This window comes from Taeniopygia guttata, chromosome 3, assembly GCF_048771995.1.
Source record: "Taeniopygia guttata chromosome 3, bTaeGut7.mat, whole genome shotgun sequence".
Lineage (NCBI taxonomy): Eukaryota > Metazoa > Chordata > Aves > Passeriformes > Estrildidae > Taeniopygia > Taeniopygia guttata.
This window is the reverse complement of record NC_133027.1, coordinates 11,843,480-11,867,309: the sequence shown is the minus strand read 5'-3', so window position 1 is coordinate 11,867,309 and position 23,830 is coordinate 11,843,480. Positions and strand designations below refer to the sequence as shown.

General features: G+C 40.8%; 1 long non-coding RNA gene across 1 annotated transcript; it reads right to left on the bottom strand.

The window, feature by feature from the left end:
- Nucleotides 1-12,613: 12,613 nt before the first annotated feature.
- On the bottom strand, nt 12,614-13,746 carry LOC140683547 (uncharacterized). The gene is made up of 2 exons (XR_012054725.1): nt 13,669-13,746; nt 12,614-13,524 (listed from the first exon to the last, which is right to left on the bottom strand). It is a non-coding gene; the product is annotated as an uncharacterized lncRNA (long non-coding RNA).
- Between the last annotated feature and the right edge of the window lie 10,084 nt (nt 13,747-23,830).

Below are 23,830 nucleotides of genomic sequence, written 5' to 3'. Positions count from 1 at the left end.
TAGATAGTAATCCCCCACCGTTAAACTCCAAGCAAAGCGCGACCCACCGCGTGGTGAAACAAGTAATAGCAACCCAGAATCCAGGGAATTTTCCCCCTTAGCCTTCACTAGGAGACCTCAAAGCCAAACACAATACCTACCTTTACCACCAGTACCACAAGACGTTCCTTCCTATTACCTCCCAGGACAAAACTGGAGTTAGCAAACTCAAAATTAATACGGTTTTTGAAAAATTTCTGTTATGAATGTATACCTACAGGTCTGATTAACAAATCACAACAAAGACAAGAATTTTTAATTAATATAGATAAAGACAACAATACAAGTCTTAGACTATTAATTTTTCCAGTTATCATTTCAGTAAACTGCAATGAAGAGCTAATAGTTTTAGCTCTTCCCCTTAAAGCCCCAACAGTAATTCAACCTAAGAAACCTCTTGCTTTTACAATTACTTTACCTATAGACATAATCAAACAAAATGTAACTCAACAAAATGCTTTGTTAACCAATCAAGCGGTGTACCAAGGTGATGCAGATGTGTTTTCTACTCTAATGCTACATGTCTTCTAAGTAGAACATACTTAGAAGTATGTTCTAAACCAGCCAGAACTGACTTGTGGCCTAACTCATCGTGGTAGAACAATTATGTTACAGGCATACCAGATACGGTGCAGATGTCTCAGTAATTTCTCTCCTGTTTTAGCCCATAACTAACACTTAATATCACCTATGAGAACACTCACAAGGATCAGAAGAACTACTGTTTGTTTTGAAAGTGAATCCATGATTACTATTACAAGTCTTGAAAGGAAGACAGCTGCTGTACGTCCCTCTCTATCAATAATTCCTAGAAACTGGCCTCTCGTCATCATCGATATAAAAGACTGTTTCTTCAACATACCACTTCATCCTGAAGATGCCCCAAGATTTGCCTTCTCAGTTCCAGTCATCAAGCAAAGAAAGCCAATGCAAAGATATCACTAGAAATCTTTACCACAAGGGATGAAGAATTCTCTAACAATTTAACAATATTTTGTCACACAAGTACCGTGTACAGCTTGACAGAAGCATCCACAATCCATGATTCTACACTACATAGATGATCTACTCATTGCAGCACCAACACAGACAAATATAAAACAAACTTGTGACAGCGCTGTTACTGAGATCCAAAAGACTGAACTAGAATTTCTACATCTAAGATACAAGAAACCCACCCTAAAAATATCTAAGATAGAAGATAACAAAACAAACAATTTCACCCCAAAAGATACAACTTCAAGTCAACATCAACACTTTGCAAGATTTACAGCAACTTTTAACAGAAATTAACAAGATGAAACCTATTTTGAAAATTACCAATGATGAACTTGCTCCGCTTTTTGATCTACTGAGAGAAAACTTTGACATTAAATCTCCCAAGATTTTAACACCTGAAGCTCAACTCACCATAACAAGTCACAAAAACTTTCCAAAGAAGACAAGCCCATCATTATGCTCCAAAGAAACCTTTCTTCCTGACTGCTTTGAGACAGAAGCTACAACTTTATAGCCTCATTTTCCAATGCGATCCATCTGAGAAAGGTCCATTATTAATAGCAGAATAAGTTTTTCTTCCCTACAAGTCTCCAAAAACAGTTTCTACAACCCTAGAGATAATAGCACAAATTGTAATTAAGGTCAAAGCAAGACTATTAACCTTAACAGGCAAAGACTTTACAGTTCTATATTTACCTTTAAATACAGATTATTTAGATTAGACATTACAAAATTCAGATGATTTGGAAAATGCATTGTTAAGTTTTTCAGGTGTTTGTTCCATTCATTATCCAAGTCACAAATTATTACAAACAAAATTGAGTTTCAAAAAAAGCCCTTGCTAAGTGAAGGGCCTTTAAGTAATACAATGCTCTTCACTAATAAGTCAAGAAAAACACATAAATCAGTAACTGTATAGTTAAATCAAACAACAAAAAATTAGAAATCGAATATTCCAATAGTAGAAAGTTCTCCTCAAGTAGTTAAACTAGCTGCTGTTGTTAAAGCTTTTCAGCTATTTTCAAAGCCTTTCAATTTAATTACAGATTCTACCTATGTTACTAATGTAAGTAAAAAAATAGTTTTAAAAAATATTAGTAATAATAATTTATATTGCTAGCTTTCATGTCTTTATAAAATTTTACAACACAGAACTAACCTATATTTTATTTCTCATATTAAAGCTCATTCATCTTTACCGAGATGTTTAGCAAAAAGAAATACAAGAACAAATAAACGGACCATAGTTATCTCAAACACATTACTAAACATTTTTGAGTACACAAAATTGAGTCATACCTTTTTTCATCAAAATACACAAGCACTTGTACACTTGTTTCGTATCTCTAAATCCCAAGCTAAAGCTATCATTAGAGTTACCCTGACTGTCAGCTTGTGCAAACCCCTGTTTCTACAACAACTGTTAATCCACAAAGTTTATAAAATCTACAATTATAACAAACATATCTAAATACCCTTCTTTTGAGAGATTTTAAAATATTCAGGTTTCAGGAGATTCACTATCAAGTACAGATTTTACCTCTATCCACACAAGAGAACAAGTAATCGTACCTATCAACATTTTTTACAAACATTTACTTCATTACGTGTACCCCAGGAAATGAAAAGAAAACAATAGCCCCACATATCTATCTCAAAAAGTAGCAACATTCCTAATAAATTAAAATGTTCATCACACCTTTAGTATTCCCCACTCCCCCACAAATCAAACAACTGTTAAAAAGACACATCACACATTAAAACACATTTAGATCAACAGAAGAGGGGAGCAGAAGTAATGCCACAGATAAAATTAAGTAAAGCTTTATGTGTTAAAAATTTTTTAAACAGTTCTTTTGCAGAACCAGATCCACCAACTTTTAAGCATTTTACAAATAACACACAAACAAAACTAAAAAAAAAATCCTCCTGTTTTAATAAAAAGCCTTGAAACAATTTTCCTTTCCAATTAATAACTTAAAGCAAAGAATATACTTGTATTTCTACAAGTACTAGAAAAGCAAAGTGAATTCCAATAAAGAATGTCAAACCATACAACACACCAAAACACACTAACAAACCCAAAAGTCAAAGAGCAAACACACAAACCTAAGCTAAACAGGGACTACAAGTCATGCCTAGTGTTCCTATGTCACCTGTAGAATCTGCAAACTTCAATTTAATGATAATGATAAATGTGTAAAGAGCTTGTTCCGTTGAGCTCTTTTAACAAAAACATAAAAAAGAAGGATTTATTATTATCATTAGATTCTAAAAAATTAACATTCTAAACTCTCCAAAAAATGCAGTTTAAAAGTTAAAATATAAAGAAAATTCTTTTAACAAAGAGTAACTCAACAAAAAAGATATGAAAGAAAATCAGTTCACTTTATGTTTTCTAACTTTGCTTACTTTTTATAACGCAAATTTTCCTATACAACAACCAAAACCAAATGTCTAAGTCACATTAACCAAAGCTACAAGATCAGATACCAAATGTATGTCTCACTCAAATCCAAAAAAGCCTTTTTCAACCTGGTTAGTTAGTGTACCACTAAAAAATTAGCCAATACCTATATAACACGATCCTTTAACAAAAAAGTGACTTAATAACAAACCAAGTGAAATTACTAATAGAAACAATCCCACAAGGGATTAAAGTCTCTAGACCAAACAACTCCTCAAAAGAAGTTCAGAACCCCAAGAATTAAAGATCCTTAGCTCCTGAACAATAAATTTCTGTGTCACATTTTCAAGAAACAATTAGCAAAAATATAATTCTCCAAAATACAATGTTATTCACTCTTACTATGAATATAAAAATTTACGTTTTTAGTGCAATTACTCATACACTGTAGATAAAAATCTAAAGTTAACCAATATCCACAGAAATTACCAAAATGTTATTAGTTCATTTGTAGAAATAAAACATAGCAAAACATTCCATCATACCCTAAAGACAAACCATGTAACATTAGCACACTCACTGTAATAACACCCAGTACTAAAACAGTTTCAAAAAAGACAAGAAAAAAGATCTATTAATATATACCCAAAAGATTACAATAGTAATTTCAGTCTGTTAAAAAAAAGCACAAAATATTTCAACAAGCTTCTTTTTACCTACAATTGCTTCAGAAACAACATTAAGACAAATAGATAAGATTAAATATTAACTAAATAAACAAACTAATACCACATCCAGTGCACTCAGTAACATGCGAACTGACGTCAGCAGTGTCCAACAAACTCCAAAATCAAACAACCATTAATTTCCTTTTCTAACACATAAACAGAGTTGTAAAGAATTCAAAAGAATGTGTTATATAAATTTGTCTAATCATTCTATATCCATTCACAAAAACATACAAAAACTTAACATCTACAATTAAAAATAAAGAAACATAGTTAAACAATTGATTCAGTAAGTAAAGCTTAAATCCTTAATCAAAACAACTTTACAAGTTAAGTAAAATCTTGTTTTTATAATATTAATATTAATTCCTTATTCGCTTCATTATTCACAACAAATTACAAACTCATCAAAAAGGTTTTTATTGTCCAAAAGAAAAATACAAAAGAAAAATTACAAACAATGCACAAAACCTCACCAAAACTAATTAAAGTCACTCACAAATTAAACCTTGAAATTGAGACCTTAAAAATGCCAAAATTTATCAGAACCTAATACAGATACTAAACCTTACTTTACCCAACATTAATAATGCTTTAACTTAAAATTATAGAGCTTAAAACAAAGTACCTTCATATAAAAAGTTTATAAATTTTTTCCTAAATGAATAAATATATGCAGTAGTGAAGCTATATAACACAAAGTAATAAATAAGTGACGAGTCAGAAATAGTTTATTTAAAAAGAGTGGGGGAATTGTAGGAATATATAAAAGGTAAATAACTTTAGAAAGTGCAAAAAGGCCCCAGAAAGTAGACACAAAGCTGAAAAAGGCTGGGAAATTTCAAAACCTTCTCCTGGGAAGCTAGGAAAAGAAGAACCAAGTGAATACATTTATATTTATCATAAGGAACAAGAAAGAACAAGAACTTAGTGATAGTTTGAGATGTCAAAAGTCCTAGATATATGCTTTGCAAAAATAGAAGAAGTTTCAATCTTATATAATGAATTATTGTATATTGTTTGAGGTTCATAGAAGTCCTTCTGTTAATGTTAAACCCACATAGGTCCTTTTCTTACTGGTTAGAGTATAATGACTCTGCACTTTTCTTTTATGCTATTGGTTCAAAGAATATGTAGAAAAAGGCTTTGCATAAACTGCCATCTTGTCTTTGATCTAGATTTGCATGGATGTTCGTTTCTCTGTGTCTCTTGCTTTTTGCTTGTATGATACAGACATAATAAATCCTAACTCTGCAGCCAGTCCGGGTCCCATCCTGTTCTGTGAGACGCAGACCGATCGGGCAGAAAGTGGACACAGCACTCCCAGCTATGGCCGCAGCGCTGCCCAGCCCAGGGGGACGGTCACTGCCCTGCTCCTGCTGCCCCACTGCTGATGACACGGGCCAGGGTGCCCTTGGCCTTCTTGGCCACCTGGCCAGGCACTGGCCCACCTTCAGCTGCTCTTGGCCGGCACCCCTGGGTCCTTTTGGCCCACACAGCGTCCCGGCCACAAAGTTGCCTGTTCTACTGCAAATACAGCATTAAATTGTCCTTCTAATTCTACAACCACATCTTCTAAGGAAGTATCATGAAGTTTTATAGGGATAGAAATCTAAGTTGCTGTGACTTCAATTAAAATGGGCTTATTCAACTCTGCAGGAAGTTGCTCTCTCTTAAGTATTCATCCTTGTCTGGTGTCATCAAGCAATGTTCTCTCTGCAAAACTGAGTTTGTAGGTCTTCAAGGCTCTGAGTTGGAAATTAGGAAATATCCAGCTATGCCTTTGTATTTGTTGTTGAAGGCATGAAAATGGATTTTCTTCCAGCCTCCGTGCCCGGCCCTCTACAGCCTACTGGTTCTGGCTAAGCACACAGCTTATTCTACAATTGCTAAACAGCACAAACCTGAAATGTTCCTTTCTCACTCACCTTAGGACCAGCACCGCTGATTACATTCATCAGGTGACCTGTAGTGGGCAAGGGAAAAGGAACCAGACGCTGTGAGAAAATTGCCTGGGCTGGTGAATCCCACAGAACAATCACCGCAAACAGAGAGTATTTTCCGTTTCACCACATCCCTCCAGGAGACACATTTCATTCACACAACCAGCAAGAGATCCAGATAATTGTCTTGGGCGTGCCTACCCTTTGGCCTGTTTAGCCATTAAATGGATACAAACATGACCAAGAAAATGCAAATTGTTCTCTAACACTCAATGCTCCTGTTCTACCAAACACATAACACATCTTTTTAAAATCCTCTCCTTACAGTACGTTTGTTTTTTTTTTTTAAATTGGTTGCATGCACAATTTCTCATTAACTTGCTGGAAACAGTTGCCCAGAAAAGCTGCCCCAAAATTCCACTATGATGTGGCAGCTCTATTGTGACACAGCACAGCAGCAGCTCCAGGGTCCAGGAGCAGACACTCACTGCTTTGGAGTTTGCACTTCCTTGCAAAGGGAATCACTATTTTAACACTCAGTCAAGGGTCAAGTTAGACAGTCAAATCCTTTCATGACAAAATGTAGAAAGAAAGAAGCTTTCCCTGAATTCTGGGAAATACTGCAGAGTTGTTAGAAGGCCTTCCAAGAAGGTCTCCAGTTTACGTTTTCAAAGCTGTCTTGCTTGTCCCAGCAAACTGAGGAAATGACAGACTCTGCTGCCTCAGACTCTCCTGTGGAGGGAACAGAACCCCTGCAGGTTCCCTTGCAAATGCTGCCCTGTGGCTACAGAAATCCCCTTGTAGCTGAACTCCTTGACAGGAGCTTTACCAAACCAGTGGCACGCTAGTGCTCTTTCTGTTTCAAAATAACTCAGGCACTAAGAAAGAGCAGGAAGACATACAAAAGCCACGTTCGGGTACACCCAGGGAAAACCTCTACTTACGTGTCAGGTTAGTGAGGAAATAGCTGGAATAACAAACGCCGAAAACTCCAATACCTACAGCAATAACCTTCTCAATCATTGTAGCACTGCTGTGCAGATTTGCTCCAACATCAGAAAAATCAAGGCTCTTGTCAGTGGGCAGCTCCCACTGACAAACGCCTCAAGCAGGAGGATGCTCCTGCCCTGAGCGAGCCCTAGAGCTGCTCTGACACTGAAGCCTTCCGTGCACCAAGACAACCTTCTGATGCCACCATGACCACATGGCAACCATGCCCTGACATCACAATGCAAGCACTCTATATTGGCCTGTGAATTTAGGCAGAGCAATAACCAACCTTCCGTACAGCAAACGCAAAATAGCTGGGGAAGTTCTCCTCTGTCACAAAGCAGCACAAATTCCCCTCGTGGGCCAAACCCTGTTGTTCAAGGGATCCAAGAGTAACTCCAGGAGTGCACCAAGCACCTACAGCCTGTACCCGAACTGAGCACTCAGATGGGACCCAAACAAAGGAAACCAGACCAAGAAAATGGCCCAAAGCATTGCACATCTGAGAAAAAACCCTCACTTTTAAAAATTTAAAGGTTTATTAAATCTTAACAAAGGACTGAATAAGGAAAACTTGCAGCACTGGGAGTCTCTATGAACATTACATAGAGCAGCTCATCTATCAAATGGTTGCTCTGCCTTTTATACCCTTCATCCCGCCAAAGTTTTGTCAAAGTTTTGCCATCCACTGGTGGAGATTTCTTTCTTACATCTTGACTGGAGGTCAGGTGTTGTTACACCACACCTCCTGGTCACAAGCCGGCCCTCCCCAAAAGCCCTGACTACCAAGGCTATTGCAAGGGGGAGGGGAAATAGGACTATGGGAGCCTATATTACAATAACATCACTATACATTTTTATATCCACATAATATCTACCTCTTAACAGTGAGAGCCAACTGTTACATTACTCATCTATAGCACACAGAACCAGGAGAGAAGGCACTGTTGGCATAACAGCTGAAACAATTCCTAACAAATCTCCCACATATCTGCACATTTATTGGATACGCCCAGGGCTCCTGAGGATGTACATCTCTGCCTTTATTCCCCTTTGGAAGCAGTCAAACTGGCAGCACCTGCCCACCAGCAGGAGCTGCTCCGAGCTGGGAACACGACTGGTGGTGCTGATTTCCAGAGGCTTCTGTGTCCCAGGAGAAGATAAGGAAGGAGAAGATTGAGAGGTGCTGGCGCTGCTGCTGCTCTGTGCCAGAGAGCCCCGGCTGGGCAGGGCACGGCGCTGCAGGCTCTTTCTCCTGCCAGAGCTGGGCACACCTGGGAACAAGGCATGGCAACTTGTGGGGAAACCAAGGGCTTTGTGGGGGCTGCATTGCTCAGCACACAGCCAGGCCATGTGTGACACAGAGTTCTGGCACCTAAAAAGATAAAGCAGAGGCAAATAGCTGGGAGAAGTTTCATTTTGACCTTTCTTACCTGTTCACAGAAGTTGCCAAAATGAAAGTTACAGAGCAGGGCCTGTTCCCTGCTGCCAGCTCAGGATTGGAAAGGAGGCATTTGTTTATTTCAGTACTCGGTGCATAGGGAATCACTCCCCTAACACCTGCACACCCAGCAATCTCACTTATTAGTTTGTATTCATGGAACTAAGACATATTCAATACTTTGCTGAAATTCACAGGCTAAACATTACTCCAAATTATTTGACATATTTAAATAATTTCTCAGAATTTATTGACATCAGAGTAGAAGTATCCTGTAGGTCCCTGGTGGTCATTGCCACAGGTTCAGGAGGAGACTCATGCACAAAAGAATCTAAGACACAACTGGGCTTGCCAAGCAAATGTATTCCATTAGTTGCAGTAGCAAATAATACCAACCCCTGGATTCCCAAAAATCCGCTGAGCAGGAGAAGGAGATGGAGTGTGGTGTTCGGCGACAGGGGCAGGTAGGCAGTGCACTTCCAGGACATGCCCTGGATCAAAACGGTGGGCATCTCATCCTTCTCACCCCTCCAGCCCAGAACCAGGCCTTATACCTCCTGCTCAGGAGTGGAATTTTCCCAGTTACAGCATCAGCTCACACATGGCTGGCATGTGAGATGAGGCCAGGATGGGTCCAGATACCAAGGCCATGCCAACAACGGCTCCATTATGCATTGCTCCCCTTTCAAACCTTAACTGCCCACCGATTGACCCATACATTGTTTCTCTTTCAAGGGTCCTGTTCCCACCCATTAAACAATACACTTTTCTTCATTGTCTTGTCAACCTGCTCAAACACGGATCAAATATGGCAGGGCCTCGGACATGACTCCGGTTCCTGACACAGTCATTTGGGAACTATTCCATTCCTCAAATTCTCCTTTGCTGGTCAAGAGCCTCTTAAAAACATATCTTCCCTCTGAATGCATTCCAGCTACCTTCTTAGCAGGACCACTCTCTTTATTCTCAAGGCTAAAATAGCACTTGCACACATTAGGCACTGCAGTGGGGCAATACAGGGTTCAGCACTGCCTGTTAAAGCTAAAGGGATTCACAAGCTTAAGCCCTATTGAATACACTTAACATTTCTCCTTGCTGTTCTGGGAATCAACACAAGCATTTCATCAACACACCCTTCAAGTGCTCTTGCTGAGTGAAGCCACATGGCTGTGTCAATACAGCAGCTGGGACTCAGTTTTTTCATGCATAGAAAGCCAATTTTTTATTCACAAAACTAATTTTTATACCGTTTCCACAGACCTCATGTTTAATTCCAATTGCCTGGTTCTTTTCTTGTCCACACAATTCACTGCTTAGAAGGTGTTTTTGTGTGGACTTGCTAAGACTCTCTCTTTTACTCAGGTGTTTACAATTTTCCTTTGTGGACTCCCATTGGACAGATTTCCTGATTATTACAGATGCAGTTTTCTTACCACAAGAGCTTGTTGTGCTAACTGCAGTCATGATTTTCCACATGGGAATTTAGCTAGCTGTACGTAGAAGACATAACAGGCCAGCTGCTCATTTTTAGGAGAGTAAGGCCTGATTTTATAAGGCCTTTCTTTGACAATACCCCCTACCTGTGTGCAACACATTGTGACTTTCTTTGAGAAATTAAGGAAGAAAACACAGATTGCCTACTGAAATATTTCTGCTCTCTTCCAAATCAGTTCACAACTCAAGCAAAACCCTCAGGCGCATCCCCGATTCCCTCTCTCCCAGCAGCTCCAAGCTGCGGCATGGCACAGCTCTTGCTGCGTGCCAGAGAGCACAAAGCAGGCTGGCCTGCTGGCCCTGAATATTTCTGCAAAGCACTCTGCAGGTCACAGCTTTGCTGTGGCTCAGTGCAGAAGTGCAGGCGCTGCCTCGCAGAGCTGTGTGAGGCACTGGCTCCTGCAGCCGTGAGCTGACAAGCTGTCCCTGCCTCCCGCTGGCCCATGGTCCCCTGGCACAAGCGCCGTGCCTGAAGGACGCTGCCCTGTGCTCCAGCCTGCCGAGCAGCCCGGCTCCCTGCCCCGGTGCCCAGAGTGCTGCACACACTGCTGACCTTTGCCAGGAGTCGCAGGGCAGCCGGCACAAGAGTGGGAATGCTGAGCCAGGCCACCGGCCCTCGGCTGCCCTTGGCCTTTCTCTCCTCGGGGCAGTGAATTGCCTGCAGCTTCATAAGAGATCTGAGTGGGAGAAGCCCCGGTCAGTCAATCCTGGGGCTTGGTAGCAAGCTCATCTATGATATTTGGTAACATCTCACCCTTCCTGGTTTAATAAAATTTGTAATTTGTTCTCTGTCTTCCATCTATAAGGGCCCTTTGCAAACAGGAAAACAGAAGACAGCATGGGCCAAATGTCCATGGAAACTGCAGTATTCATGTTCAGGATCTTTTATGAGGGAACTCAGGCCACAGGCACAATGCTTATATGTTAGAACTTATCTTTAAAAAACAAAAACCATTCAAACTTTAACTGATTTAACCCTTATAGAAAAGTCTAACTATTAAAAACAGCCTGTAACCCATTTATGCCTTGAAGAAAAACCCAACACCCAGAAAACAATCTGTAAACAGAAAAAACAATTTGTAAGCAAGAAAAAGTTTGTAAGCATGAGAAATAGTTTGTAAATAAATCAAGTTCTTATATAAACTGTCCATGAAGTAGGTAGACTTCAGGATGTTTGTCTATGCTTTCCACTGTCCACTGAAGGGTATTTTAGGCAGCTGAATATCATAGGGTTATTATACCGTTATATTATTTACTTAAGACTCAAAGAGGGGGGTGTACCCTCAGCCCAACCCCTTTTACCCCCTTCTTCTTTGTATAATAAGAAAAATAAGGACAAACATAGTTTTTGAGCACTGAGTGGATCTCTTTTTCACTATGAGGACTTGAAAAAAAAAATTCTTCCGGATGAGTGAGAGTGAAAATTTAACAAAGTAAAAATCCATTTGGATTTAGGTGAAATGTACCACTTTGAGCTTGCTAGCATACGTGAAATATGTTGTTTAGTCTAATAACTACAGCACTAGCAAAGTTGTCCCAGCTAAGGAAGAGATAAGAAAGACTCCTCAGTCCTTGTAACAGACAGGGCAGAATGACCCAGGTGTTCTTTCTGTACTTTCTGACAAAAACTGAGTACAAGTGTAACTAGAGCTAAGTGTAACGCAAAATCAGCATAATGAATATGCATGAACCTATTGTGAAATTCTATGCATATGGAAATTAGGGTAATAAAAAAGGATTGGGAGTTCTCAGGGGTGCGCATGTCCATTGAAGGGCAATGTGTCCCGACATGCGTCCACAGCGCTGTGAATAAACATACCATTCCCTACAAATCTTTATTGGAATTATGGGGTTTTGATTTTTCTCCGCGTTTCATGAGGCTTTTTTCATTTATCTCAATGGAGCATCTAGGTTTCCTAATGTATTTTTCTTTACCAGCCAGGTTCATGGCTTGATCAGGGCCATCAGCTTGGCTGGGGGAGGATTTTTGTATTTATACTTTAAAAACAAACTTTTATTAATATCTAGTGCACAAAAATTTTAGACACAAATAACAGCGCAAGTAATACACCCTTCTCCCCTTGTTAAAAGTTAGTAATTTTGTTAGTGATTTAATAAGACGACTTTTTACTTTTAAAATGATGACAAGTGGCAGAACTTCAGTTAAAGAACTGTTATAAGTAAAAATTGATCTAGCTAAATTAAAAGTAATAAAACCAGGTTTTATTTAGTGATCAAATTCAGTCTGAGCTAGCTACAATAAAAAGGACAGTGCTGAGCCCGGGATCAGCACTGGATGAGACACAGGTCTTACTGCTACAGCATAGGGTCCTTTATGTTTCACACAAGACTGTCTCTCTTAAGCGCTTTTTATACAGTTTATTTTGCTTGAGGCAGAGTTTTAGTGATCAGGCTTTTTTTCCTATTTAGAGTCTTACATATTTATAGAATTTCTTTTCTCTGTGTTGGTGTCATGGTTTGACGCTGGCACAATGCCAGCGCCCCATGAAAATACAACTTACCAATCAAATGCTGTGAAATGTGATCAAGAACAGAGCAAAGCAGGCCAAACTTAATAACAAAAGAAAAAGCTTTATTACACTACTACTACTACTACTATAAAAGGAAAAGAAAGGAAAGGAAAAAAACACACAAAATTCGAAATGAAAACCTTCCAAAACATTTCTCCTCCCTCCACCCAACTCCACTAAACCCCAGCGAGACCCATTTGGATCCTTAATCAAGTTTTCACCCTTCAATATAATCTATACTGAGTCCATCGGGGAAGAGAGGAGTCCCCCTTGCAACCATAGACCCCCAGGAAACACAACTGCCACCTTTTGTGTTTCCAATGTCACACGTGGCACCGCCCAGACACACCGGGCCAGTGTGACATTCTCCTCTCCATGTCACAGTGCTCTCACCACCGTGCATGGACAGAGACTGCTTATAGGGCCCCTTTAAGGATGCTTTGCCAAGGACCACCAGGAACAACAGTCCAGTATCACAATTCGGGACTAGAGTCCCCCCCATTTTCCCCTGGGGCCGAGGGTCCAAAAGACAGAGATCGCCTTCTCTTCTTCCTGAAGATGGAGGGCATCCTCACACCCTCCTCAGCTCTCTCTCTGTCCACTCCAAAACTGGTAGTTGCTGCAGAAGGTCTCTTGGCCCACCAATGCATCCCCCTAAAATGCAGTCCCTCTTGAAAAGAAAGAGTGGTTCAGTCTATGGTAAACAAGCAGAGTCCAGCCAAAAAGCCACTCTATCATCTGCCCCCAACCTTCTTCTCTAAACATCTGAGGTTTCAAGCTGTCTCTCTTTTCTTCAAATTCAGGAGGAGTAATATTTCATAAAGCCTTCATTTCTCAGGAAGGGTTAAAAGTCCCAACTCCCAAGGATGGCTCGCTGCCCAGGCTCCAGCTCCCACAGCCCGGCTGGGCACCTTGCGGCCCCCCCGCTCTTCTCCTTCCCTGCGGCGAACTGCTGATAAAACCACCGAGTCTCTGTCTCTTTTTCTCTCCTGGGAGATAGAGAGACTCTGGGGGGAGCGGAGACATCCCAGATTTCTCCACCCTTCCATCTGCAGGGGGCCAGGTCTGGTTGCAGCCCCTTCACCCTTGGGCCTACCTCCACAGGCCGCATGGCTCCCCTCCCCCACCCAGCCCGGGCTGGGCAGGGGAGAGGTCCGTACCATGCGGTGACCGGAACCAAAGAAAGAACGAGTCCTCCTGGGAATTCCGCTTTTAACCCCTCTGTGTTCTCAGAGGCGTGTCCACCTTCAATTGGTCACCCCAAGTGTCAGTATCTAAACCTGACCCCTGACTGGTGAACCTCTTCCTTCTAAAAAAAAAATTCTCTTCCCGTGTCAAACCATGACAGTTGGTGAGAACAAAATGGTGTCTGGAGAGTGATGTACACCCCTGACTGAGTTACTGGAACTTGGCATTGAGATGCATTTCTCTGGTGACTCTAGCAATCTCAATCTTGGGTAGTTATTGAGAGGATCATTGCTTGGGAGTTACTAGGATCACTTTGAGAAACAATTTATCTCTGGGTAAGCTATCCGTATTTGTTTGTAAATTAAGTTTTCCTCCTTTTTGTCAGGGGTGGTCTCAACATATGTGAGGTAATCTCTTGGCTCAGACTCACATGTTTTATACAAATATTTCTTAGTAATACTAAACATTACATCTATATTTTACTTTATAGGCACAAATTACTCATATTACATATAACAATCCTTCCCCTTTTAAATTAATACATTAATTCGTGCTTTTCTAAAAAGCTTTGTATTTAGTGGATTTTCTTTTGATCTTGTGAAACTGTCTTATAATTTAACTAGTTTAGTCCTTAAAAACTCTTAGTTCTCTTTGGTCTCATTACTCTACTCTTCTTTTGGAATTTCATGGTAAAGCTTGTAAACGTCCCCTTCTCCCTTTATTTGCTCTTTGAATCTGGCTAAAGGATCTGTTGTTCTACTGTGTGGATTTTCTTCTTCTAATTTTGTGATTTTAGACACTTGATTTAATTTCCCTGTAGTACATTCTGGGTCTGTGGGCATGGCAGCTACCTGCATACCCTGCACTACTGAGTATATTAACTTAATAAAGCAGGGTATTAAGCCGGGCAGGAATAGGATTCTAGCTATTGAACACAATATAAATAATATATATTTTTTTTTACTAAGCTCTATTAAACAAATGGACCCACTAGGATGATTGGAGTATAGAGTTCTATTTTTGTACTGGGACATGTGCTACTTGTTTAATTTCGTTCACTAGGTTTTTCAATAATTATCGATCTCTAGACAACATTTTGTTTTATTAAATTTCTCACAAACTCTCTCTTCTTTGGCTAGTAAACAGTCTAGGGCCATCTTGTTTTGATATACAAAGGCTCTTATTTGGGAGTGTTGTTTAGATAGTAACTCGAGGGCATCTGAGGTGTGCTTTGAGACAATTTCTACTACTGCTTGGAGCTTCATTAGTCAGTTTAATAGATAAATTGGGGTCTTATACCTCCAACTCCCATCTTGGGCCTATGTCGTGGGACTAATACTCTATTATTCTTTCTGCAGGCCACTCCTCCTCTCTCTAGGCCTGATCTTTATCAAAGATAGGGAATTTATTTTTCAAATCCTTTTTCTTTTTACTTAAGGTTTTATATAAGGGATCCCCTAGTGAGTTGCATTCTGAGTGGGGCAGGGTAAAGAAAACAGGCCTTATCAATCTTATTGTGCTCGACCCTTTCTACCACTGAGGTTGTTCACTGTACGCTTTCTTCCTGCAAATTTAATATCAACTATTGGGGGCTTTTTATTTAACCTTTGTGGTTTTGGGCTCATTCTAGAGTCTTCTTAATTTACTTAAGGATTGGTAAGGATTAGCTCTAGGGCTTTTGTTCTAGTAGAGTCCAATTTTATTAGTCTATTTGCACTTGGCCCCTTTTTCCCGGCTCTAGTACCCTGAAGAGCTTTCTGGCTGCCAGATCTTGTTTTTGTTGGAGGAGTTTACCGTCAAAGTGGATATACATGGAGTGTACCTTACTATTTTAGTATACTCTTTTCCCTCCTTGCTAAGGTAGAACATTCTAATTACTCTCTTGTCTAAAACTTATCCCTCAGGTTTCTGAGTTATTTTAGGAGTTGCTCTGGGGCTAAACTTTTCCTTTTCTAATGCTAGTTTTCAGTGGATTTGAGCCCTCTGCAAATTTAGCAATTGGATAGTCTTAATTTTGTTGCAATTTTTTGCATCAGATCTACAAACAGGTTTTGGTCTGAGGCAGGTAAACTCTAATTGGTGTATTGTCTCTCTAGGTGTTCATATTGTTCACTTAGGGTTCTCAACCTTTTCTTTTCTATCTTCTCGTGTCTTTTTAGTTCTTGTGTTATTTGTTTTATTTTACTCTTTGGGTCTACTCTTTCTTTATTCTTTGAGGAGCAGAATATCCTGTCATATTGCAGACAAACTCTGTCATCTTGATCTTCTAAAAGGTTAAGGATAACTGGTTCATTTCTGAGGGATAATTTGGTCTCATATTTTAAATTCCTCTGACTTAGTATGTCTTTCTTCTTATCACACACATATTCAATAGATTATTATTATAACACAGTGGGTTCGCCTGAAAATAAGCTACAAATAATGACTATTTTTCCCCCAATCCATGCTGTGCAGTTATATTTGTCACAGGCTGAGACAGATATTTGTTCAGCGTTCTTCTTATGTATTTTGTGCTCTGACTGCCCATTTTTAGGGGTTGCTCCTTGTAAATAACACTTCATCTTTTTTTTAATCCACGTACCCCCTGCTGAGTGCTGTTTATGGAACAATGTTTGTTTATTTTACCCTTGCTGCAGTTCCTTGGGGCTGGGAATACTGGAGCTTCTGATTCTCCTTGTCTTTTCTGGACAGTCTGTATGCTTTGTCTGCACCCATTGCCGGGGCTCTGCACTTCTGTGGTGGGCAAGTTATTTATGTGTGTACTAGTCTTGAGGTACATTGCTAGACTCGGGTACATCAGGATTACTCCTACTATCAATATTCTTCTGCTTTTGTTTGCATCTACTGGGTTGCTACTAGCAGCGGGTTAAGCCATCTTCTCGGCAGTAAGAATAGTCTTCTGTGATTTCATGCTAGGACTGAGCTGCGTGCCTCTGTTTAAAGATGCCCTATTTGGATAGTTTAACAGTATCTGAGCTGCAGAGTACTTTGTTTAATTTCCAGTACTCAACAGTAATGATTTGAGCTTTTGGTCGTAATTTTCCCCTCAGCCTGTTTTGGAACAAGTGAAACTAAATTTCAGAATTTACTTCAATTATTCTTAGCTTAGTGGCGAGCCCTAAGACACGGTTAGTTAGGCACAGTTCCTCTTCTAAGTACTTATTGCATAAATTTTTTGGCTAATATCTCTTTTTACAGTGCATGATCTAAACTTTGTTACAATACTTGCATATGAAATGCACAAATGGATAACATTTACAATTAGGTTCAGTGCACTTCATCAGGTTCTTATTAGTCATTTACTTGGCTGTTGCAAGGTTATCTGCAGGTCGCTAGGGGGAGAGATGACTTTCTACTGTGGCGTCCCTTCCCAGAGCTCGATTTTTTCACTCAAGATGTGTGTGTCTAACTCTTTTCTGCCATTCGTACTGCTGTGCCTGTAGTTACGAGGACAAGAAAGGGGACTTCCCAGTGAGGTGACAGGGTGGTCTCTTTCTAGGTCTTTATGAGTACTTTTTCATTGGGCTGTACTTTATGTATGAAAAAACCCAAAGGGCTACTTTGTGTTATTATTCCTTGCTTCCACACTTCCTGAAGATTCAGCTGTATCTGTCCATCCTCTATCCTGGGGTGCCCCACTGGTATTCTATGCTCGTATGGCATCTCGTACAGCACTTCAAAGGGAGATAGCCCAGTCTCAGAATGAGACATGGTCTGGAACATTTAGCAGGAAATGTGGCATCTGGGAAGCTTCAAAGGGAGGCATTTTACCCGGGACATTTTTGTTTCCAAAATTAATTTTGCTGATTGGTCTTTTAATGTTTGATTCATTCTTTCAACTTGTCTGGAGCTCTGAGAATGTTATGGGATGTCGTACTCCCACTGGATCCCTAGAGTGTTGGCTACTTGCCTAATGATTTCCGAGGTGAAGAATGTCCCTTGGTCTGAATCTATGTATCTTACTAACTTATATCGGGGTAGGATTTCTTCTAGTAGAAACCTCGATATTGTTTGAGCCATAGCCCGAGAGCTTGGAAGGGCTTCTACACAGTGGGTTAGTTTGTCTACTATTACCAATAGGAATTTATATCTCTCCACTTTAGGCAGATCAGTGAAATCTACCTGAATTCTTTCAAAAAGCCGGTATGCTACTGGGCGACTTCCCAATACCACATACTGGGTTTTTGCCCAATTAACTTTTTGACAAATCATACACCTTTGTACCTCTTGTTTTGCTAATTCATAAATCCCCTTATACTTGAAGAATCTCAGGAATTGCTCTGCCAGGGCTTGGGCTCCCCAGTGTGTCTGTTGGTGTAATCTCCCCAGGATTTTTCTGGTATAGTTTTTAGATAACAGCTCTCTCCTGTCTGGCAATTTCTACTTACTTCTTTCTAGTCGGCCTCTTTTTTTTATTTGCATCTTTCAATTGCTTTTGGGGAAGGGTGTGGGGGATATTTCTGGACATCCTCCTCCCCAATCTCTGGGTTACTTACTTTTAGTAAAGCTGTGCTTTTGGCTTCTTTATCTGCTAAATTGTTCCTTTGGGTCTTGAGCTGTATTCTTGTTTGGTGTCCTTTCACGTGGACTATGGTAATTGCCTCTGGCACCCTGATGGCTTTTAAGATTTGCCTGATTATTTCTTCATGCACTAGTCTTTGTCCCTGAGTATTGAGCAATCTTCTTTCTTCCTCAATCTTTCTGAAAGTGTGTACTACCCTGAATGCATATTTTGAATCTGTGAAGATCATTCTCTTTTTTCTTTCTAATTTCTGTAAAGCTTTTAATACTGCATATAATTCGTAAGCTGGTGCTGACCATCTGTCATTTAGGGGTCTTGATTCTACTATCTCTTCTTTTTTGCCATTTATTACTGCATAGCTTGATTTCTTTTTTCTATTTCTTGATTTCTACCTTCTGTATTTATTCATGGTTAAGCATCCATGCCAACTCTGTTGAAGTCAATAGCAGGTTTCTGAATATAGCAGGAATTGGAATAAACCTAAAAGGTCTGCCAGTGCTATTACTGAAATACTAATTTGCATGTTTTCTTATTTTGGAACCAAAATATGACCATGGCTTTTAATGTTGGGTTTTTGCAGCTAAGTGTGCAGATGCAATAATCACAGAACTGAGGTCATTTGAGATTACAGAAAGGTTAAAAATTATGCATGGGAAGGTAATTACAGGAATTTCTTTGTTTGCACTCACCTTGTTTGAGACAATGAGTGCAGTGTCACCTGTGCATCCCTGGATATGCCTTGAAGGTGCAAATGCTTTATTTGTAACCAAAGGGGAAATGTATCCAAATTTCTTGGGTTAAACAGTTACTTTGCAAATAGACTGATATAGAAACTTATCAATTTTTAAGGAGTAAAATCCCAAGGTTATAAGAAAAATGCACAGAATTCACAGAATTCACAGAATGACTAGGTTGGAAGAGACCTTCAAGATCATTGAGTCCAACCCATGCCCTAACACCTCAACCAGAGCACTGAGTGTTACATCCAGTCTTTTTTTAAACATCCAGGGATGGTGACTCCACCACCTTTCTGGGCAGACCATTCCAGAACTTTATCACCCTTTCTGTAAAAACCTTTTTCCTAATATCCAACCTATATTTCCCTTAACGCAGCTTGAGACACACAAGGACATTAGTTTTTCATTGCTTTACAGAATTTTCATTGATAGGATTTAATTTTTCTGAAACTTGACTTGTACACCCACAAATATGTTCTAAGGGTCTTGTTAAATTTATTTCAAAGGTATTTCAGAGAGCAGGAGTAACAGTAACATATTTAATTTCAACAATGCATGTTAGTTTCTTTTGCACATAGCTCTTAGGTTGCTCATTTCCTTAATATAGGATTTAATTTATACAGAGGAATGGTATTGTTTTAGTCTACAACTATTATCCAGAACTGAGTTTTGCAAAATGAATACTCAGAGAAGTGCTGATTTGACAATCTTAAGTCCTGCAGCATTTAAAAGATATAGCTATCTATTCCAATAGATGTGGAATAGAGACCCCATCACCTGTGACTTCCTTTCTCAGTTAAAAAGAAAAAGAATGGAGAAATATCTGGGCTTTAGCTGTGTGTCTGGATATGAAGCCACATGAGGTTTTTGAAGGGCCCCACACGAGTTTTTCAAGTATTCTCTAAGCCTCCAGGTTCCCCAGCCCCAGGAGCACCAGTGGACAGTTTTGTTGGTTTTGCATGGGTCAATTTTTGGAGAGGAGGAAAGAAGCCAGCCGGGAAAGTGAGGCATTTCTGCCATAAGCTTTCCCTGTGCCAGGCAAAAGCAACCACTGAGTGCCTCTGAGAGCAGGCGCGCTGCTAAGCCAATTAGAAAAGCTGGTGCCGCCTCTAGGACAACACTTTTAACAGAGGAAAAAAGAGAGGAAAAGAAGCTGGCTTTCTCTCTGCCCTCCGAGGGGTGCTGCGGGGCAGCAGGGCCCCTTCCCGGCGGGTCGGGGGCTCTTTCCCAGCAGGGCCGCCGGGCCGTGCTGCCGGGGCTCATCCCAGCGCCGCCAGCAGCTGCGGCCGAGCCCAGGAGCGAGCGATTTTTTTTTTTTTTTTGTGGGTGCACGTATGTTTAGCCAGCATCAACCCCCAGCACCAGTGCATGAGCCCACAAAGTGCAGTGGAGAGAGCAGCCGGCCAAACTCAGACTATGGAATCTGGGAAGCTGCACGTTGTCCTAATGCGAATCCTCTGTGGGCACGAGACTGAACAGCAGGACAGTTGACAAGAAATGCTTGACTAGATGCTTGGGGCAATCAACATCTTTGAAATTATAAGCATCACTTTTCCTACTCATTAATGTCATCATCTCCAAGATTTAACTTTTCAGAGGGTGACCATGTTTTCTTTTAGATCGGAGATCAGGAATCGGTTTTAAGCGCAAAAACCACTCCTCAAAGCCCTGCTAAACACGCTTCATCCTCCATTCAGAAAATGAACCTATTTCTTCAAAAGAAAGGAACTGAAAACTCTAGTATCCAGTTCCCACCAAAGAGTTTCCAAGCCATTTTTATTCTCTGATTTTCTATGCCCTACTTCTTAGCAAATGTAGTTGCTCCAAGCACAGTGACATGAAGACGGGACAGTCACTCATGAGGAACAACATGGTGATGCTCCAGCCTGAAAGCTGGAACTTGGAGTCCACAAAACCCTGCTTTGAGATGCAAGTGACAGCAATCAGGGAACGCAGATAGGGGTAACTGCTGGGGTCAGAGAAGGGCCCAAGGCATTCACAGAGCCAGGAGAGAAGGCAGTATTGGTTTAACAGCTGTAATAATTCCTAACAAATACTCCCACATTTTTGCATATTTATTGGACATTCCCAGGACTCCTGTTCATGTTAGTCTGCACCTCTGCCCCTCCAGAAGCGGTCAAACTGGCAGGATCTGTCTGCCAGCAGGAGCTGCTCCGAGCTGGGAACACGACTGGTGGTGCTGATTTCCAGAGGCTTCTGTGTCCCAGGAGAAGATAAGGAAAGAGCGGATTGAGAGGTGCTGGCGCTGCTGCTGCTCTGTGCCAGAGAGCCCCGGCTGGGCAGGGCACGGCGCTGCAGGCTCTTTCTCCTGCCAGAGCTGGGCACACCTGGGAACAAGGCATGGCAACTTGTGGGAAACCAAAGGCTTTGTGGGGGCTGCATTGCTCAGCACACACCCAGGCCATGTGTGACACAGAGTTCTGGCACCTAAAAAGATAAAGGAGAGGCAAATAGCTGGGAGAGGTTTCATTTTGACCTTTCTTACCTGTTCACAAAAGTGGCCAAAATGAAAGTTACCAAGCAGGGCCTGATCCCTTCTCCTGCAGGAGGGGCCCTGTACTGGCTCCTACCCAGGGCTGGTACCCTTGTGGCAACATTCAGCTGACTGGGAGCAGAGCTCCTGGGGCCCTCCAGGGATACACCAAGCCCAGCCCAGTTACCTGGTACACATGCAAATCTTCAGAAAAAGATTAGAGTGGAAAAATGTAACTGTCATGATCATGATATTTTACTATGTTTACATGCTGTATAGGAATGCAATTTCATGTATTTGTGGTATTTTCACACATTTTAATCTCTGAAATACTGTCAGATACACTTTGATTCCTAATGGAAAGTCTTAAACTTTTAATTTAGCTTATAAAATGAAGTTACTGACATTAAATAATATGTACTTTGTAGTGTAGAAGAACACAGTAATAGTGCGAGTAATTATGATTGCTTAAGCACAATTGGCTTGGGTCTGTACAGAAATGTGAAATTTTGCAAGAAGAGAATAGTTTCACTAAGTTTTGTAAAATATTTGAGAAACACTTCTTGTTTGAAGTAATATGTTGCAAACAACTTTTTACTTAGCAGTTTAAGGAAGGTTCTTACTTTTGAAAGCAGTACAATTTTACATTTTAAGAATTGAAAAATGTAGGCAGCTGATGAACTTCAGAATTAATGCAGACCACATTTAGTCTTTCAGAAAGTATTAGTGATATATAACTGATTCAATGCATCTTTCATACATACCTTTTATTTCATACGTACCTTTTATTTTTATTGGCTATCGAATATATACAGTATACAGGCAACATTTGCGTTAACACTCTGCTCCTGAGGTACTTTTTGGGGCACCTAATCTTTCTATTATGTCCCCCTTTTTTTCTTCAGCTGCTTTCTTCCTAACAAATTCCCAAAACTTCTGAGGCTCTCATGGGAGCACAGTTACTTGACACAGAGGCAAAGTCCGTGGGGCAGCAGGGCTAGATCTATTAGAAGGTGAACTGTCAACAGTTCCCTGCCCCAACTCAGGCGTTACTGCGGGTGACTCTTCACTTGATTTGCTGTCACTGTCCAGCAATGGAAGATACGACCTTGCAAACTGTTCATGCAGCTCAGAAGGGGGCGGGGGGGGCAAATGGCTGGGCTAGAGTGGAGGGGTGTAGGTCTTAGATTCAGTCAAAGAGAAAACATGAAGTTTCTAACCAGGTAGAAGCTTGAGAAAGTGTTGAGAAAGAATGTAAATAGGTTCTTTATCTCTCTTGTAGTTCACATTGTTTATAATTGGGTTCTCCTACTGTATGTCATTCACTGCACACCAATAGAGTGAGAGGTTTTCACTTCAGGACCAATAGAGTTGGTCTGCACGAAGCTCTGTATAAAAGAGCGATGTATTTTGAAATAAATCAGAGTTATAGTCTCAGCCTTCTGAACAAAGTCTATTCATTCCCATCCTGCCTCAACAGTGTCAGAGGGGAGCAGGGGGCAGACAGCTGGGTTTGTCTCTCTGCTAAAGACATTTCAGCTAACTGGCGCAGTGGTGTAGTGTATACGGGGACCGCTGCAAGCTGCTGTGCAGGTGTGAGATAAAGAGGCTTAGGAGTCTGATAAGGAGGTACTTTGGCAGTCTGCCCGGAAACCTTAGCAGCTTTCCCAAAAGCTTCAGCATCCAGCCCAGAAGCTCTGGCAACTTTCCTGGAAGCTTTGGTAGCCTGCCTGGTAACTTCCATGGGCACCTGCACCTTCTTCAAGGATGTATTCAACAAGTTCCCCATCAAAGGCCCCATCTGACTCATCCCTCCCATCAGACTCCTTTATCAACCCCAAATCTTCATCCACGTTGTACTCTGCTTGTTCCCGCTGTTTTCCATTCCTTTAATGCCTCAAAAAGCGATCTCCAAGTAACAACTAGATTGACAAGTTTTATCTCCTGCTCAGATGACTTCCTACAGCCTGTCCCTGACTTTTTTCCAAGTTTTAACACTAAATGCTGTGTCAGGATCAGTGGCAAAATCCTATGATCTAGCCCACAGCAATATACTACGAAGGGCATAGTCTGAAGTATTAATTCCCTTATATCTTAACAAAGCTTTCCATGTAGCCAAAACAGTCTCTTCCTCTTTAGATTTATTTCCCATTATTACTAGTTGGTGCCTCACCTGCTTCCAGGTGTCTTGATAGGAGAAAATCAAGTCTGGACCTCCCTGTGGCTTCCACACGCCACTCTCAGCCGCACCAGCGCCGCCTCCCCCGCTGCTCCCCAGTGGGTCACGGCTGCCAGTTGCTGGGACCCCGCGTGGCTC